Source organism: Galleria mellonella, unplaced genomic scaffold (assembly GCF_026898425.1).
Source record: "Galleria mellonella isolate WM207_F2 unplaced genomic scaffold, CSIRO_AGI_GalMel_v1 utg171, whole genome shotgun sequence".
Classification (NCBI taxonomy): domain Eukaryota; kingdom Metazoa; phylum Arthropoda; class Insecta; order Lepidoptera; family Pyralidae; genus Galleria; species Galleria mellonella.
The window spans coordinates 3,692,039-3,712,202 of NW_026442014.1; the positions used below are offsets into that span (position 1 = coordinate 3,692,039).

Genomic DNA, 20,164 nt, shown 5'->3' on the forward strand with positions numbered 1-20,164 from the left:
TAAACATTTATCTCAAAGAGATATGATTAAAAAATCTAGATCATAGATCGTGGGTGGGTATCATGGGTGAAACAGTATACTCTACTATGTTCATGGTACTGCTCATGTCTATAGGCAACGATTACCACTTTCCATCAGGTGGACCGTATACCGACCGTAGACCGGAATAAGAATAATGAAATTTTTAATTACAAATCAGTACAAAATTTTCTTTTTGAAGTAATTAAATTGCTGTAGTTATTTACCATCAGGCCGATTATTTACTCAAGCGCCACCCCTCAATTTAAAAAGATTTAAAAAAGAACATAAAATTTTTCTGTTAAGTATTTTTTTATATTTGTTGCCGTAAAAATAATTAACAATGTAATTAATTTTATTTTATATAATATAATGATTTTAATTTATTATAAATAAATACGAATACACCTATCTAGAACTAATTAATATTTATTTATATGAAATTGGAAACTCTACATAGCGAAACTTGCGCTTTATATTTAAATATTCAGTAATATGTATTCCCTATTATTTTGCAACTACCATTATGTTAACCTATGCCACTATACCAATCTACATACAAATGTATGTATATTACTATTATTAGTAAATTATTGCATGAGTTCATTGTACCTACGCACGTTAGAAGTGAAATTTATTAGAAAGGAAATGTGTAATGTACACCAGTGGACCTTTCAATTGTGGTTTCAACTTCGAGTTCAGAAAAGTCGATGCCCCCGAAATATAAAAGGAAGCAATTTATAAAATAGTTTCTAAGAATATCGTCTACTGAAGACTTGAAACTGAAAAAGCTCATCGGAATCTCACTTCATCACAGATCTCGCGCATGCTGAAAATCACTCATCTATGCAAGAACTTTCTGGAATGTGTAGTCAATCCTTATACTACGCGCGTTTTCGTCGCACGCGAGGCAATATCGTAGTTCTCGATGATCGCAGACGTGACAGGGTTGCCTATGAATGCATAGCGTGAATAGTTCGTATCCGTGCAACGAACGTGATATTTAATGCATTGCTTTCTATTGCCGAGTTATGTATTTAAATTTTTTAGTTATATTTTTAGGAGCGTTCATAATTTTAACTTGCCAAAGTGTAGCAATATCGCAATTAATTTTCAATGTTTCAGATTGATTCTGTCACAAGTTTATTAGCAAATTAAAATTAGGCTGTGTATTATTTTCGGAAATTCTATCCATCCGTCCGAAACCAAATGGGATCGCATTTAAATAATTCATTAAATATATTGGGTAATATATTATCATAATATAAACCGGCGAGAGTGTATGAAAAGATTGATGAATGTGGAAGAAGCGAAAGAGGTTTGTTTGAATCGAAGCATTTGGCGTTCCATTGTTTCTGCCTACCCTAATGGGAAACAGGCGTGACAGATATGTATGTATGTATAAACTTCTCTGTCTGAAATAAATTATTTTTATTTATTTTAATATTACAATCTGCTATTTTATTAATATGGCTGTAAGAAAGTGTAGTGCTAACAAGTAGATCTCAACCCTTATAGAACGTGCGTTTTTACGTCGCACATAAAGTAGTATCATACTTCTCAATGATCAGAAACGTGATAGAATTACCAGTGCACACCGCGAATAGTTCGTGTCCGTGCAACCAATACGACATCTAGTAAATTGGTTTCATTTAACGGAGAAACTGAAGACGGGAGAAAAAAGCAATTTTTATCGACAGTTCTTTTGATACACGAACCTATTACTTTTATATAGAACCTTGAATTTAAGTATTTTTACAAAACACAAAAACCACTTTTACATTTTAAAGGTGTGTTCTAAAAATTTGTCATCTACATATTTTTTTTTTAATCTCACTGAGGCACTGATGTTGGTATATAAAGTTAAATTTTCACCTGTTTTGGAACCTTACTAAATTTGCAATGCAAATGAAGAAAAACTTAATACAAATTCGAAATTAAAATAGAGGTTAAGCAATTATACGAGAAAAAACATTAGCATAATGTCTTTGAATAATGCAGCTAGAAAATTATAAACAAAAGTTTTAATAAACATTCTTATATAAATAAATATTATCACATGTTTTTACGAATCGAGTTGATGTTGATTTGCATACCTATAACCTATCACCTGAATTTAAAAATAACTTTAGATAAAAAAATAATAACAATATACATAAGCCATTCACAATATTACTTAATCTGTTTCAAAGGTCAAAGAAATGATTGGTTGGTTGTTTAACCTCTTTGACCTCTGAAATATAGTAGGAAAATTAACTGTAGTTCTGACCGTAGTGTTACCAGTTGCTTTTTTTTTCAAGCTATATGGTATGACGAGTAATTTTGATACTGATTTTGATAAAAAATTCTATGGAACCGATCTGTGTGTTATGTCCTTTCACTTAAAGAAACAATTTTCCAAATCGGTTCACAATTGACAAAATTAAAGGTAACAAACGTAAAAATATAACCTTCTTCTTTTTGGAGACAGTTGAAGACTCTAAAAACAACGCCATTAAATAACAACAATAAAGATATATTTTTGAAAAACAAACTTCATTGGCAACAGCTGGTAAAAACTTTTCGCTATAACAATGAATAATAACTTTCAGATTATATGAAGTATTGCAAATGTATTCTGTATTTATGTGCCAGCTTTGAAGCCGGAACTTATGGCACGTGATACCCCAAGGTGCACTCCATAAAGCCGACTACATCCCGTAAAATAGACCTCATATCCTTTAAAGGCAAATCCACCGTATGACAAACCGAAACGGTAACTAATAGTCGAATTTCCTTAAAATACTGCGACGCGTGGCTTTATATTTCAAGTGAAATACATTGGAAAGTGGTGTAGGGCTGTCATTATTTGCAATTTTTATTTCCGATTTAAGATATTTACTTTTCTTAAGTTCCGTACGTAAATCACTTAAATGAGAAATTAAAAACTTGAACATGCATTTAATATCCGCGTTTTGTCAGCGCAATCGATTAAACATCAACTAAAAATAAAACATCTTGTGAAACTACCTTCATTTTATAAAAATTAAAAAATGCAATGTAACTCAATTTGCAAAAAAAATCTTATTTATTTAAGGTAATATCAAATAAACGTATATTCGCCATGTGTTAGATTGATTTTTATTATTTCTTTTTAAATGAAAAGTTTTATTTTCATATAAGAGTAAAAAGGATTGAGGACCAATTATTTCGTATTATATATTTTTTTCTATTACTATTTATTTAGGCGTATATGAAGGCGTAAGGAAAGGGGTATATACATAGTGAATGCCTGTTTAGCTTGTTTTTTAATCTAAAAATTTTCTGTCCATGTAAGTAAGTGTAATGTAAGGTTAAGGTATGATTTGTTGCGAGAGAATTTTTCTCTTAATGAATGATTTATTTTTAATTAATATATTTCAATTTAAAAAAAAACTGATTTGATAAACGTTGTTCTAATCAAAATCCAGTTTCTTTTTTTCTTTTACTAAAAACATTAATCGTAGTCCGATTCATAATCGATGTTCATTACATATAAAAATAAAACCGAAATCGGTCCAGTCGTTTTCAAATGATACACTTACAACCCAGCAGTATTTTATCCATATATGGAATAATAAAATCAATTGTCCACTTCAATGTTAAAAGAATTATTTAAGGCACATTTATTAAAGCTCATTAAAAGTTTTCTTGGTTGGAAACGAAAATAAATCATTCGCTAAACTTTTAGCTGCTTATCGAGAATCTTCTTTGGTAAGTATTTAGTATAATTGTGTTAGTCTAAAATGTCCTCTCAAGTTCATCCACATTCATAATATTGTACTTGAAAAATATTATATATATTAATTTACTGAATGGTCTTTTTCTTATAAATTTGTACCATCGAAATAACTCAGCAAAATTATCATTGTTTACTTAAAAGATCGTGTTAATGTCCGTCCTTATGTTAGCTCCACTATAGCTCGAGAATAGCTGGACCGATTTGGCTAATCTTGGTTTTTAAATATTTGTAAAAGTCCAAGGAAATTTCAAAAGGTGAGAAAATATGAAAAAATTGCATGGAAAAATATTAAAATCAACAAATTTAATTTCCCGTACAATCTGTTCGTACCTGTCAAATGGAATAAATTGCGTGGAAAATAGTAAAATCGACAATTTTAATTTTCCATACAAACTGTTCGTACCTGTTAAATAAAATACGTTCAGAAATTAATTTTGCGACAAAACTTATAAAGAGATATTCAGAAATCAATGCGGCACGAAGTTCGCCGTGTCAGCTAATATTTTATAATTTCATTTAATTCTTCTTTTATCTTAATATACTCAATTTATTAAAAGCGACGACTGCTGTAGCTGACTGTAGCTTATACATATTATGTTATGACAAATTACTCCTAATTTAATGTCCGGACATAGGAAAGGCCATCTCTTCCTTTTTCGTGAGTGTCGTAAGAGGTGACTAAGTGAGGGCGTGGGATGGTCATCAGCATCTCTTTTAAAACATCTCCAAAGCCTAACTGCGGTTGCCAATCTACCAGCCAATCGTAATAACTACTGGCTAATCCCCCTAAGGGGGAGGCTTATGTTCAGCAGTGGACAGTTAAAGTCTAATATGATGTTGATGATGAAACTAGTATTAATAATTTAAATATTTAACAGGAAGTTTGTCTTGTAAGTTATATACACAATTAACATGTATATATAGCAAAATACTGATGAAATGTTATTGAAGATAATTTCTTACTATATTTTTATAAATAAAACTACTATACAATAACAAATATTATTTATACACAAATATTATTTTGATAAAATCGTACGATAAATGTCAAGGGTCGACTTTGGCGGATTGAGATCGTCTCTTATTTCTTGGGTTATCTAATCAGTGTCTCAATGTTAATTTATAAGCAAAAATCTTTATTTTACCGCTATAATAATATGAATAGGAAAATTGTAATTTACGATATTAAAATTAGGATACTGTTAGTCATACCATACCATGGCATATCAGCCATTAAATGTACACTGCTGAACATAGGACTAACGCTTGGCAGGTGGCTGGGCTGTTAGGTCTTGGTGATGTTTTAAGAGGGTTGCTGCCAATCCCTTGACCATTTATTTCCTTTAGTTGCCTCTTACGACATCCACGAGAAATACAGGGGGTGAACTATTCTATGTCGGGATTACATGACGATAAAACATACACCATATTTTAACTATACCTCTAGGAGATGTGAAAACAACACACAAATGTGAAAACTCCAATCATTTTGATGCAGTAGTTTTCTCGTCATGCCGGTACAAATGTACAGAAAGATAATTTTTCTAAAAACATTGTTGTCCGTAAATATCTTTCAAGTACAGACATCTTCTTGTTACAATTTTATTATATTAATAATACAAGATAAATTATTTAAACTTTGGTCGTATAATCCCGCCATAGAATAGGCCACTCCATCCTTTCCCGTGGGTGTCGTAAGAGACAACTAAGGGAGGGCGAGGGATGAGCAGCAGCGTCTCTCTTAAAACATCTTTTAAACCTGACTGCGTCAGGCATCCGCCTACCAAACGTGGCAACTACTAGCTAAATCCCCCCAGGAGGAGGCTTATGTTTGGCAATGGACAGTTAAAGGCTGATATGATGAGAGCAATGGTTTAATTTTTCGTTCGTAACATAAAATCCTTTTACCTAAAATTACATCGTCAACTAGTAACACGGGGTACATTATTTTTAGAAAAAGCTATACTAGTCTGGGTATATTTTAACGCCCGAATTATATAAGGACAAAATATTCCACTGTATCTATAATACACCACAGATTTTATATTAAATAATATAGGACTTATATCCTCTTTAATTTCAAGTATATCGTAAGGATTAGGAGAACAGAGCAAAACATATCAACGCAAAGGAAAGAAATCTCGAAAAAAAAACTCTGCAACTAACAATTAGCAGTATCCTGACATTCTTTTATAAAGAGAGACCCGTTTCCAATAGGTCAATAGGATAGGACAAAATAAAATCTCAAAAGTGACACCCCTATTCACCTGTACGTATGCGTCACGCGATCACGCCCAGCGGAGTGGAAGCTCGATAAAAATGGCTCATTGACGCGTGGGCTACGTAGGCCGTAGCCCACGTGTGTTTGTATGTGTACCGCCTTAACATTTCCAAAAGCCCAAGTCAGATAAAGGTTAATGGTTGTTTTTTCTATTTTATACTAGCTATTTCCCGCAACTTCACCTGCATGAATTAGTATATAAAGTTCTATAACAATCAACTGGGCAGATGGATTTGTCCATCGGTACAAACTTGTTTTGTACCGGGTAGACGGATTTGCCGATTTGTACGGTACGGTTGACTGGTAGAGAATGCTACTAGCATTAAGTCCGCCTATAATGCCATATTTTCTTTCGGTTAATAAAGTTATTTAAATAAATAAATAACTCTAATCCAGGTATACCTACTTTCGATTCTGAGATTAATTTGTTTTGTCAACGATTCTTATCGAAGAATTAAAATAAAAAATTGGGAATGAAAATGAAAAAATATGGTGACACGTTGCATGATTACTCGATTAAGGAAATATCACGACTTGCCAATATAAAATCCTTATATCTTAACTGTTGCCAGCGGTTTTACACATATAGTGTTGTGCATACATATAAGTACATACACACATATCCGTCACGCCTGTCTCCCATTAGGGTAGACAGAAACAATAGAAAGCCAGATGCTCCGATTCAAAAAGCCTCTTTCACTTCTCCCGCATTCATCAATCTATTCATACACGCTCGCTGATTATAGTATCGTGTTTTTCTTTAAGAAATTTTTTAAAATAATTTTTAGGGGATACTTGCATTATAAAATAAATCAATGTTCCAAAATTAAAATTTCTAGACTTAGTAGTTTTGGCAGTGCGTTTGTAGAGTTATACAAGACAAACGATTTTATAAGTATAAATTAAAAAAAGATTCACCGCTACATCAGCTATTAACTGACCACTGATAAACATAGGATTGCTCCATGAGAGAGATTTTGCCAGTAATTGACACGCTTGACCGGTAAATTGACAATAGCAATTAGGTGATGTTTTAAGAGGGACGCTGCTGCCCATCCCTCGTCTATTAAGTTCCCTTAGTCGCCTCTTACGACACCCACAGGAAAGAAGTAATAGCTCAATCTATGCTGAGACCATACGAAAGGGATTGCTTTCAATTAAAAATGAAATTTTTAAAATAGAATAAAAATAAAATTTACGAAAATATCACATAACACTGAGAGTGTATATAGATATACAAAAAGTATGTGTTTTAGAATGTTTTTGTGACATTATACAATAAAAGAAAAAGATATAGTAAAATTGCAAACTTTTTTTTCCCAAAATCCTTACTAATATTATAAACGTGGCAGTGCGTTTGTTTGCTCCCTCTTAACTCCTTAATTAATTACTATGAAATTTGGTAAACGCGTGCAAAATGGGATGTATTAGTAGGTAACTTTTTATCTCGGTCATACGGATAAAATCACGGATGAAACATCAGGTAAAAGTCAGTCAGTTAATAAAAATAACAATGAAAATCCTGTGTTACAGTGGTAAATAAGTTCCAGTTCAAACAGTTAGACAATCCGTCGCAACTAGAATTACGGTTGAGCGATTAAGAAACCACGACGGAGCGATTGTAGATCGCTCGATCAATTACTCAGAAGTTCACGGAAACCGCGCACTGACTTTGCAGGCATTGCTTGAATCGCAAAGAGAAAATTTTACGTACAGCATTTCTATAAAAAAAAATCATCATCATCATCATATCAGCCTTTAACTGTCCACTGCTGAACATAATCCTCTCTCTTAGAGGGGTTTTGTTAATAATCGTCACGCTTGAACTGGCAACCACAGTCGGGCTTTAGAGATGTTTTAAGAGGGACGCTGCTGCCCATCCCTCGCCCTCCCTTAGTCGGCTCTTATGACGACCACGGGAAAGGACCTAATCTGTGCTGGGACCACACGGCTATTAAAATGTATGCGGTTAAATTTTTTTAATAAACCATAATGAACTAATGACTCCGAGTATATGCTGGCGATGTACCAGTAATTGAGATTGGGTGCGAGTGACGTCAGATTATTTTGCTCATCATGAAGAATTCATCAAAAAATCAACTATGGCTTCCGAGCTAGACTATGCAGAGGTCGACCTAGTAGAGTGTATTACTAGTAATGAGATTATACATTTTCAAACGACTTAAAAAAGAAGGTATTTCTCAATTCGGTTGTATTTTTTATGTTTGTAACCTCATACTTCGGTCAGTTGTAAATCGATTTGGAACTTTATATTTTTATCTTAAAGGTTATATTTACAGATTAGTCCTATAGGAATTTTATTAAAATTTGTTCCGTATTTTAGTTTTTAAATGAAAATAATTACTTTTTTTAAACAATTGAAATATTTTTTTTCTATTACGAATAAAATTATTGTCGAACCTCTCGTAAAAAGATTTTGTAACTTGTGATAATTGGATTAAAAATACCTTTATAATCTTTAACATATAAATAAGGTAAGGACAGCCATTCAAAACCTTACAGAGTCAACATCGCGGCGTTTTTTTCCTTGTTAGTTCATCTTACTATTATAATACCTACGACGAGCGAACGAGCCTACCGACTTGCGAAACAGTATTACTGTCAAAAACATAAAATTTAAATTAAGAGCATATTTTCTGTGCAATCTTGCTAATATACAGCAGAATTATTAATTAATGAATTTATTAACTTATTATTTGAGAACGAAATATAAAGTGTTACATACAAGCCCGAAAAGTTTAAGTGGTACTGAAAATTTCTATGCTTTTCGTACGTATTTGTAAGGTAATTAAATGAAAAAGACTATAAGCAGGCGATATTGGTACATACATACATTGGCCGATATTTAAAAAAAAATGATTATGAGGAGTTTTAATAATAACAATAGAAGCCAAAACAATATTTTTTAGAAATTATACCAATCTGTCTATATATTTGTTCCGGCAGCACGCAAAGATTCCACTATTACATTTCTGAAGGTCTAACTTAAAAAGTGGTGTATGTTTTATCTTCATACGCCATCTTGAAGTAGTATATTTAATTGATTTTCTATTTATCTACTTCTGAAATCCATGCATACAAAGAAGCAGCCAAAAACTAGTTAAAAATATAAACGCTCCGATGACAACAAAGGGATTTAAATATTGGATAATCGTATCACATACTACCGTGGAAAAGATCAGTGCAAACTAATGACCGCACAACAAAGCCGTGTCAAATTAGGCGGAAAACATTGATAGCAAAAAGAAAGAACAATATACAATATATTTACAGGGACGAAACGCGGGAGGGCGTGCCCCCGTCAAACGCACGCGCCCATTACTCCGACCCTAAGTAATACTCTGGTGCAATTTACAAGCGAACGCGCTTATTTACGGAAGTACGCTGACATCGTAGAGGGTGGAGTCGGATTCTTGTTTAATAACATCATAGTAGTATATCCGTAATATTAAAATGTTATTTAAAATACATGATAATTGTTATTCGATATAGAAGTCATTAAGTGGTAATTCCTAAATTACATTTAAAATTCAAATTATCTTTATTCAAAAATTTGTTTATCATACATATGTACATTATTAATCGTTATTAAAAAAAAAAAGAAAGAGAATAGACAAGAATAAAGAAAACAAAAAACAAAATATCTACGAAAAGAGAAAACAGTTTAATCGATTAAAATTATTTGACATTTCAATAGATGTAATAGATTATCATTCTGCGGATTACAATGGATTATAATCACAGAAAAAAGAAATACTAAAACATACGACTTCAACAAAACATTTGATAATGAAAACTATTGAAATTGATTTTAACTCCAAAATGTAAACTACTCCAAAAGTATTTTTATAGTAAAATCTAAAAATATTAGCTATTATTCACATTATGCTATAAAGCTTTCACACGCGTACTTACGTACGCGTGAATTTCTGAAGTAAGAAAATTAATAAAATAGACTGCTTCTAAATGATGTATAAAACATATACTAGATTTTCAATATTTAATAATTTTTTGCACAGATGTCATGTTATTATCAAAGAAATCATTATTTGCGATGGTTGCAAAGCAGTATATACTTATTAATACCTTATCTCCTTTATGGGGAAGGCCTATTCTCGGCAATGGGCAATTAACGGCTGATATAGTAATAAAAAAAATATACCTTATAATAAAAAAACAAAATCAGTTCATGACTTACGCCATTGTCTAAGTGATGCCTTACTAATGACTGTGTGTAGAGATTTTTCTTCCCTACTCATAAATATGCATTAATGATGGGCTTTCCAACTGTAAGTATAATTTAAATTTGAGCATCACTGTTACACACAGAATAATTAAAAAGGGAAATGTTACACAAATGTCAGCAAAGAGTAATATAAATAAAACAGAATCGTACTCGAAGAGGAAAACGTTGGAATACTTTTTACACAATTCAGGTAACTATATAAACCAAGTAGTCAATAACAGAGTAAGTCGATAATTTAAAAAAATGAAAGTAATGTCATTTTTATTCGTTTCTATTAAAAATAAATAGTATTATTAAAAACTATGGATAATTTGAAAATGTTATTCAATCCCTATTTAAATCGATTGATTTAAATTTCATTTAATAAACACAGATAGATAATTGTTTTATTGTTCATTAATGCATCACGAGGTTGTAAAGATGTTAATGTAGAGGACAATTCATTAATATATTAACATACATTAATGAATTGTCCTCTACATTAACATAATATCCTAAATTAACATATAAATTACTTTTTATCTTAATTTACATGTACAAATGTTTATTTATTTATATTATTTATTTATTTATTCTTTATTGTACACAAAGATTACATTGATACACATTATTTTAATCAAAGATGTACAACAGGCGAAATTGACTCTGTAAGAGTACTCTTCAAGCAAACCTTGAGTGAAGAGGAGCATTTATTAACAGCGAATAGTGTGTTAATAATAAGTAACTTTCATATAAAAAATAAACAAAATGACCATTATAATATCAACCGTTTACCATTTACAGCTGGAAATATAAACACAATTAATACTATTTCTTTTTATTTATGATTCATAAACAATTTTATTTAAAAATAAATTAAAAATAAATAAATAATATTATTAACAATAATAATTAAGTTTAGTTAAATTTAAAGTATTATTTTCATTGTTCACTACAAATCTATTTTCTATATCATTAAATATGTTAATAATATATTAATATAACGCTGTATCGAAACAGTATTAATGACAGCTACGGCGTAGCAACGTCGTAGCATTAGTTATTTATTATATGACTGAAGTGGCAAAGAAATATATGGCACAGCTGATGGTAAGCAGTTACCGTAGCCTATGAACGCCTGCAATACCAGGGACATTACGCGCGCGCTGTAGATCCTAAAGAAACCCCTTCTTTTAAGAACCCTATACTATAATCTGTTGAAAAACCTCGACAGGGAGCTCATTCCACGCCCTGAGTGTTCGCAAGAGAAAATTCCTTCGGAACCGCATTGTATGTGACCATTTAGGTATTGAGGTATGGGGTGAAGTCCCCACTAGTTCAAAGCCAGATTACTTTTCATTACTCACTGGCAATGTATATTACATTCTCAGTATTATTAAAGATATAAATATATCGCTTCATGAAAACACAGCACAAGTGACAGCTACGACGTAGCACTCTCGTAGCATTGCTTCGAAGTTTCAATTTACTTATCATAATTTACTACATGCGTACATTTATTCTGTGTTATTAAAGAACATAAAATATCTCTCACCCCTGCAAGGGACCTTGCATATGGAGGATGGAGGGCTATGAAGTTGAACAGATAATATACATATATATGCACATATAGTTCAGAAATACTGCTGATTCCAAAATGTGGTTGTAAGTGGAGGAAAGTGCTGTGAAAAATGCACAATGGTAGACGGCTACTCATCCAGATGGTTGGGATAGAACTTTAGTTTGTGGAGGGTTGTACGATGGTAAAAATCAGCAGCAGGTATCAAACCAAACAATTACTCCTTACCATTTTTTTGGGTAGCTGTGTAACTATCGTTTGTATTATGACCAATGACTTAATAATAATAATAATTACTATTTTAATTTAATATTGTTTTTGTTTTTCTATTTATTTATTCATCACGTTGCGCCGTCAGGTATATTTTCTGTTATTCCTGTCTACGCTCGTATGGTTATGGTATTGTCTGCCTTTTCTACTATCTAGGTGTATACAAGTTTAATAAATAAATAAATAAATAATGCAATTCTAATCATGTTTTTTTTTATAGTTTATAATGGAATGGTAACCCGAGTGATAATAAATGAGAATGAAAAAGCAGTTAGTCCATTATCCAGACGGAACCACGTGGAGGTCGACCTGACAGGGTATATTGCTAGTAATGAGACTGATAGGGCGCATTACTAACAATCCCTTCCCCCTATTCTAATCGTGTTGTCGAGACAGACAAATTGGAAATTAAAATAATTATGTTTCAATTTCATTTGTTTATTCGACAAACAATTCTGCGAGCCGGTGTCTTACAGCGGTAATTTCCTTTATACCTTTTTTCCTTTGGGAGACAATAATGGCCTTTTTCTGCTGTGACAATTTGCGGAGAATCCCGACTATGTGAAACGACACTGAAACAATTCTAAAACCTTATTTCAATTGGACTCTTTAATATTCTTAAAGACCACTCCACAAAGAAACCCTTTGAACGTGCAGACAAAGAGCTTCGCTTTAATTACTTAAAAAAATTAATTCTATCCTAAACAATTCAAAATCCATCTGCACTTCGAGTTTATGAATAAAACCAGCTCGCGGGAAATGTTAAAAATGAGGTTCTGCTTTAATTTACGAGTTTCTGAAGTGCACCTTTTTCTCTTTTGTTATGGGGAATCATTTTTCATTATTTTCTTTCTTTATTAATCTCCATAATGATTTTTATTTATGGTATCATAAATTATTAAAATAAAAAAATAAATGCTATTTTACTTCGCAGCAGATCGGGAGATCTTTTTAATTTAAATAATTCTTGTTATTCACTGAATTGAGTACCTATTTGTGGAGATTAAAATTATATTTTTTTTTTCCTTGAAACCGGCGCCTCAAAACAAAAAGATACTCGTGATTTGCGACTATTTTGAAAACGAATTATTAAAACATGCTAATTTAAATATATATATATATATATATATATATATATATATATATATATATATATATATATATATAATTTAAATTCAAAATCGAATTGTAGTCGAGTCGAGTAGTTAAAATTCATGATTACTTTAAAATATTTTTATGTTAATTAATAAAATAATTAACACTCTGTCGACTCTCATCAATACAGCAAAACTATCCCAACCTCCGGAATTTATAAACTTCATTTCATTTGAATAAAGGTGACCTATAAACTCTGAAGACGGGGCATCCCTGTTACACGATCAATAATAATATACCTCTTGATGTCTTATTCATATCTATCATATTGACTAGAATTCTTGATCTTTCATTCAAGAAAATAAGTAACTGAAACAAATAGTCACAAATCTGAGATTTTTCAAACTAGCAAAAAGGATCAAGGAATAGTTAACATTCATCCAGCATTCTATGAGCATCCATTAACATTTTTACATTCAACTTTGCATACTAACTTGTTATTAATAACCAATGCGTTTGTCACAAACGAGGAACCAAATCATGATCTAAAAATTGGAACTGTTAGACAGGAAATACTATAGCACATACAATGCTACAAGGAGTGGATAACAAAACGTCCTAACAGAGCGACAAGAGACCTTATGGACGTAAAGCACACGACTCGCAGATTGAAGCGCAAAATGCTCAAAAATATAATAAAATAAAATAAAGTAGGATGCGACACAGGTCGCCTTTTGAGTACGCCATTAAACGTCAAACATACTATTTATTGTCCCAGCAAGGAGACAGATCGGTGTGTAAATAAAGACATAAAAAAAAAACTTTGCTTTACCTCGTTGATCTACACTGAATAGTACGTGTAACTGAGCCGTGAGGTAACTACGGTTTCTACAATGAAAAAAAAATATCGATTTTCTCATTTGCAGAAAATTGTAAAACGAAAGCAAAAATACATATTGCACACAAGTTAGAAAGGGACGCGACATTCGCATTCCGTTTACTTACAGGGGTCTCAGGTGACTAGGGTGGGTCCCTAATTTTCTAGGGCGATAAGAAATGATTTTGTCTCACTCGCACATATTACTTCATACTAATGTAATAGGAGCGTCGGAAGCCATAATAAATCTTGGCACAACAAGGTTAAACAGAAGCCTATTACAATCAAGTTTAGTATATCTACCTATGTATATGCCTATCATAAGTTAGTAAAACTAATGTATATAGATGGGCCATTAGTGTCTTGATTCTTGCGAAAACAATTTGCGTGAACAGATTTTTAAATAGATTAAAATGGGCTGATAATCCCGCTTGCGCTATTTGTTTACATTGGTAAAGTACTAGTGGGGGATGATAAGTAGGATAAAGTCATGTTAATTGAGCTATCATGATGAATTCATAAGAATTTTTCAATGATACATAGCGCGGCAAACAAATTGACGGCCCATCTGACAGAAACTGGTAACCGTCACTTATACAGGGGGAGGGAGAGTTAGTAATGCAAACTACCAGTCCCATTGCTAGTTATACACGTAGTCAGATCGAGCTTCACGTGGTTCTTCCTAGAAGTATCATGCTGAATTCCAGGTGTATTCGTCACAATGGGCTGACCCGCCTTTACATTCTCACCTACCATCCGTTACTGGTGCCCCGTCAGCGTATATTAGCGCAGATGGGGTCGTTATCCCATTATCATCCATAAAAAAAACCATCGCCTATAGACATGAACAGCAACATGATATTATTTGCTTGTCTATGTACAGAAGTATACATTTAAATAAAAACCGCTCAATAGAGATAAATGGTATTGAATTTCCATTTGTCTCTACCAGTAAGATAAGTGGAATAAAATTCCACTTACACCACTTGTTGGTAGGGACAAGTGGGATTGGCCCACAAAACATAGGTACTGTGATATCCATGGTACGCCACATAAGTTGCAATTTTCAAAGATTATGGTGTTATTTATTTATTTAACACTTTATTACACCAACATAACAGGATTTGTTGAACAATTTTCAATACGTAAATTGTTCAACAAATCCTGTTATGTTGGTGTAATAAAGTGTTAAATAAATAAATAACACCACAATGTAGTACAAAAGGCGGTCTTATTGCTAAGCAATCTCTTCCAGACAACCTTTATTATATTTACTTTTGTTATACTTCCATACGCTGTAATTTCACTGCCATATCCCACACTTTAAACAAAAACACAACTATGCAAATATAGCTGCTCCACAGCGGAGTAAAGATGCAATTTCAGTAGAAGAAGCGACTTCATACGAGTGGGACAGAGATAGTCATGCAGACTACTATTAAACAATGTCTTCTTCTTGCTTACAAATTTACCGAAATGGTTTCAGGGAAAACCTATCGAGGTTTATTTCTGGCATAGAGCCTCTTTTTTCACGTGGGTATAGTAAAAGGCAACTAAGGGAACTTAATGGTAGAAGAATAGGCAGAAGAATCCCTTTTAAAACATCACCAAAGCCTAACTGCAGTTGCCAATCCATCTGCCAAGCGTGACGACTTCCAAAACTGGTGAAATCCCCCATATGGAAGACCTATATTCTGCAGTAATTAGTTAATGGCTGATAAAATAATGGTGATGAGAGGACCACTAGTTCTCGCTACAAACAATTACCTTTTCCTATATTTAAATGTGATTGTAAGATAGCAATCGTTTGATTAAAATTATAAAGAATCTGTAAAAAAAACTGCAAAAGGTGCAATCTACAGAGCAAATTTTAAGGGGGAAGTTTGAAAATTCTAACATATTTTTTTGTGGCAGACAGATATATTCGTGCTAGACACCACGTATATGCGCATACGTTAGGGTCAAAACAAATTTGCTCCAACATGCACCTTTCAATAGAGCACTTGTTCTACTAAATATTTTGGATTCACGAGTTCATGACCTTTGCGAGAATTCACAGGGGCTGGAATATTTACTACTATTGTATGATTAAAGATTGTGTCTGACTTAATTTGGGACAAAACCAATTATTTTGATCCAAATCAAAATCTGAACAACTGAACCGATTTTGATAAAATGTCTATGGTACCAATCTGTAAGTTATCTTTTCAAATAAAAAAAAATTAATATCAATTTACAATTGACAGAATTATTAGGTAACAAACATAAAAAAATACAACCGAATTGATAACCTTCTTCTTTTTGAAATAGGTTGAATATCTAAGACTATGTTGTTTGTAGTATCTTGTAGACTATCCTTGTGGATCTAACCTCTAAGGACATGATAACAAGGAAATAAATAAATAAACAAAACAAATAAAAATTTATTCTAAAAATCCGAAATTGTATTCATTTCTGATTATTTCGACCAATTCAAGAAAACATTTTCCATTACTGCCATGTCATTAAGCCTTATCCTTTATTTGCAGTGGTATATTATATTTTCCTTCCCTTTCCAACAACCATTAATTCTGTATTCATATCCCTGTTACACGCACAAATCATCTGTCTTTTCTTTCTTTCCCTTTTCTCCCTATTTCTACAATTTAGAAATAAATATCGAAAACATAAAATGTAAATTCGGATGTGCTTTGTGAACTACAAAAGGTGTTATCAGGTTTGCTCGTATTGTTTCATTGCTGCAGGCTTTCCGACGGCATTGGAATTAAGCCGTGAATTAGCATATAGCTATAGTGAATGAGCATACGCGGAAATCCTTACTAATATAAATATGAAAGTATCTTCGTTGTTACCTCTTGCCACCTTAACCACTAAACCAATTATTACAAAATTTAATATATACTTACTAAATGGGATAGAGACGGATAAGACATATCCCGGTCACGCGGACAAAGTCGCGAGTAGAAGATAGTAGTAAGACAATTCAAGATTTTTTAAGTAACATGGCATGCTGACATACAAATTGAAATATGGTAATCCTCTCATACATACATCAACAGCACCATGAATATACTGAATACACCATAATGTCATGGACATTATGGTGTATTCGGTGTGTAATCTTTATACATCGCATTTCCTCACTATTAAATAAATATTAAATAAACTCCTATGGCCATCTTCGATCTTTATTATCAAACTCTATGGTATTATAACACTACACTGTCACTTACATAAATATGCTAAAGAATTCAATCTAACGCCAGTTAAAAATTTCGTATAAATTTGGAAAAACTTGCATAAAAATATGGCAAGACATGTTGTCCAATATCAATGTTGTGCTCGTATTGTAATTGTAACACCTATTATTTGTCTATTTTTCTTTTAATTAACTATTTTTTATCTCTACCAATTCACAATTTCTATTAGATATTCAAATGGTTGACTAGAAAAAATATCTTTTAAGGGATAAGTCCACCATTATACTTATTATTTTCTTAAGATCTTTGTATCCTATAAATTAAGCCTGTATTGTACAATAAAGTGTTACAAACAAACAAACAAAAGATTATAAAAATAAGGTAACCAGTAATACATACTAGAGTGCTATATTTATTACTAGCTTTGCCCGTGACTTCGTACGCGTGGATTTTAAAATTTTATCCTTTTCTTAATGTTCGCCTACGCTATACAGAGATCCTATCTGCAAAATTTCAAGATTCTAGATTCTGCAATATCAGATGTGCTGTTGATACTCTTTCATATATATGGATCATTATACCCATTCGTATTATAAATTTTCTGTGCACTTTAATTAATTGAATCCGCGTCAGCTTCCGCGCCCGCGCTTCAGCAATCTCCACAACAATTAAGAACCATTAGCGTAGTTCAACCAAAATAATGATTATTGTAAATGTAACTACGTACAATTGGAAGCGAATTATCAAAGCCTTTTCGGGGATAGGATGCTTTGCGAAAACAATGATAATATTTGGAAACAGGCTTTGCCTTTACTCTGTGTGTTTAGGCTTTCGTATCTGAAATTCTGTCACGACCTAACAATGGGTACTGGATACTGCCTGCAAGATTAACAATGACAACTGTAGACCTTTGTTAGCTGTGATGTCAAAGAAAATATATTTTACTACTAGCTTACATTCCGCAGCTCTGTTCGCGTGTATTAGTATATAAAGTATCCTACATGTTAAATTAGAATATAACCTACCCGTGTACCAAATATCATTCAAATCTGTTCAGCCGTTTACGCGTGACTGATTAACAAACATCCAAACATCTATACAAATTTCTGGTCTACTTTTGAATATAGGATTCCCTCTATTGGAAGAATTTTCCCAATAGTTGCAATGCTTTGCAAGCAGGTTGATAACCGCAGTTAGGCTTTGGTGATGTTTAAAGAGGGATGCTGCTGCTCTTTTTCTAGGAATAGACAGCAACATCTCTCTTAAAACTCTTAAAACATCTTTAATATTTCCCGTCTGCAGAACGTGGCAACTACTAGCAAAATCCCCCAATAGAGGGAGGCCTATGTTCAACAGCGGACATTTCACCCACGAGTGCTAGAGACAGTCCAGCTGCGAGTACTGAATGCTCATGTTAGCGCGTGCCGTCATCCGGTTACGTTTAATGTCCCACCAGTAAGAACTAACCTACTTCAGCATATTCCCTTAACTCACGCAGTACGGTTATTAAATAATATTATAAACATCATTGATATATTTAGTAGTAGCCTGCCAAAAATATTAGAAGCGGCTCAGAAATATCTAGAGTCGGGTTACATATATTTATTATAATTTTGTATGTCAGCACACTAGATTTATAACATTGATTTAGCTTTTGCTGTTATAATGTTGTAATTATTTTTAATGAATAAATAAATAAATTAATTAATGGCTGATATGATGTAAACAATTTAGGCTAAATTACACGATTATACTGTTTTCTTACTAAGATCATTTCTCGTATTTGTTTGTATCTATAATAAGTTTACTATTATAATCTTTTGGAGGAAACAATAAAGAGTTTTTGTTTTATCCAACTTAGAATGGCAAACAAGCTGACGGCCCACCTGATGGAAAGTGGAAACCCTTGCCTATAGACATGAGCAGTACCATGGACATAACAGAGAATACTGTTTCGCCCATGATACCCCCCATGCGTTGCCATTCCTGAGGACTCAGGTGTTATTCCTCTATACCCAGTAAATTCACGCCATATCCCACCCTTCAAACCGAAACACAGCCATGCAAACACAACTGCTTCACGGTTGAAACACGAATGGGACAGAGGTACCCAAGCAATCGACTTTTGTACAAAGTCTCCCTCTATCTATATTTTGACATATTGCAAGTACATTTCATCTAAACATAAAAAGTACTTCCATACCTACAATAGGTAGCTAAGCTAGACGTACAAGTACAGTTTCTCCCGCGTCAGGGGCCCTTTGCTTCATTGTTGGTGTATTTTTATTGTTGTCACGAGAGTCTTGGCTCTCTAGTGTTTTGTGTCCCTGTTGAAATGTTTGCGGTGGCAACTTTTAAAAGATTTTCAGGGTTGCTCGCATTTATTTATTTGTAAAGTACAGTTGACCGCATAAATAAAAACTACTAACACTAACGAGTAATACTCATAGTTTATATAGAACTAGGTTTTTTAATGAATACTGTATGGAATGTCTAATTGTCCAAGAGTCGGTACAAGACATACGTTCTCAGATTAGATTACCATCGCGATGGATTGACCTCATCATAACGGCCACACAGCAGTCTGTTGTGGAATCTCGCTCGGCTGTGAGCAGAAGTAGATGAAGACACAATACGAAGATTTCTATCGCGAAGAGCCTCATCAACAATCCACTATAATCATAAAAATTACGACCACTCTACTAAAAGTGTAGATGGAAGAGAGAGAGAGAGGTTTTTTAATAATCCGTTCTGTTCTACTAGTAGAACTAAATCGTAGAACCGATTTGATATTAATATTCAGTTAATTAAAAAAAAAAAAACAATTTCAATTATGTA

At 32.7% G+C, this 20,164-nt stretch overlaps 1 protein-coding gene across 2 annotated transcripts in view; it reads right to left on the reverse strand.

Annotated features, from left to right (window-relative positions):
• LOC113518375 (syndecan) overlaps nucleotides 1-20,164 on the reverse strand; it is a 362,685-nt gene that overhangs the window by 210,273 nt on the left and 132,248 nt on the right. The window lies entirely within an intron of this gene.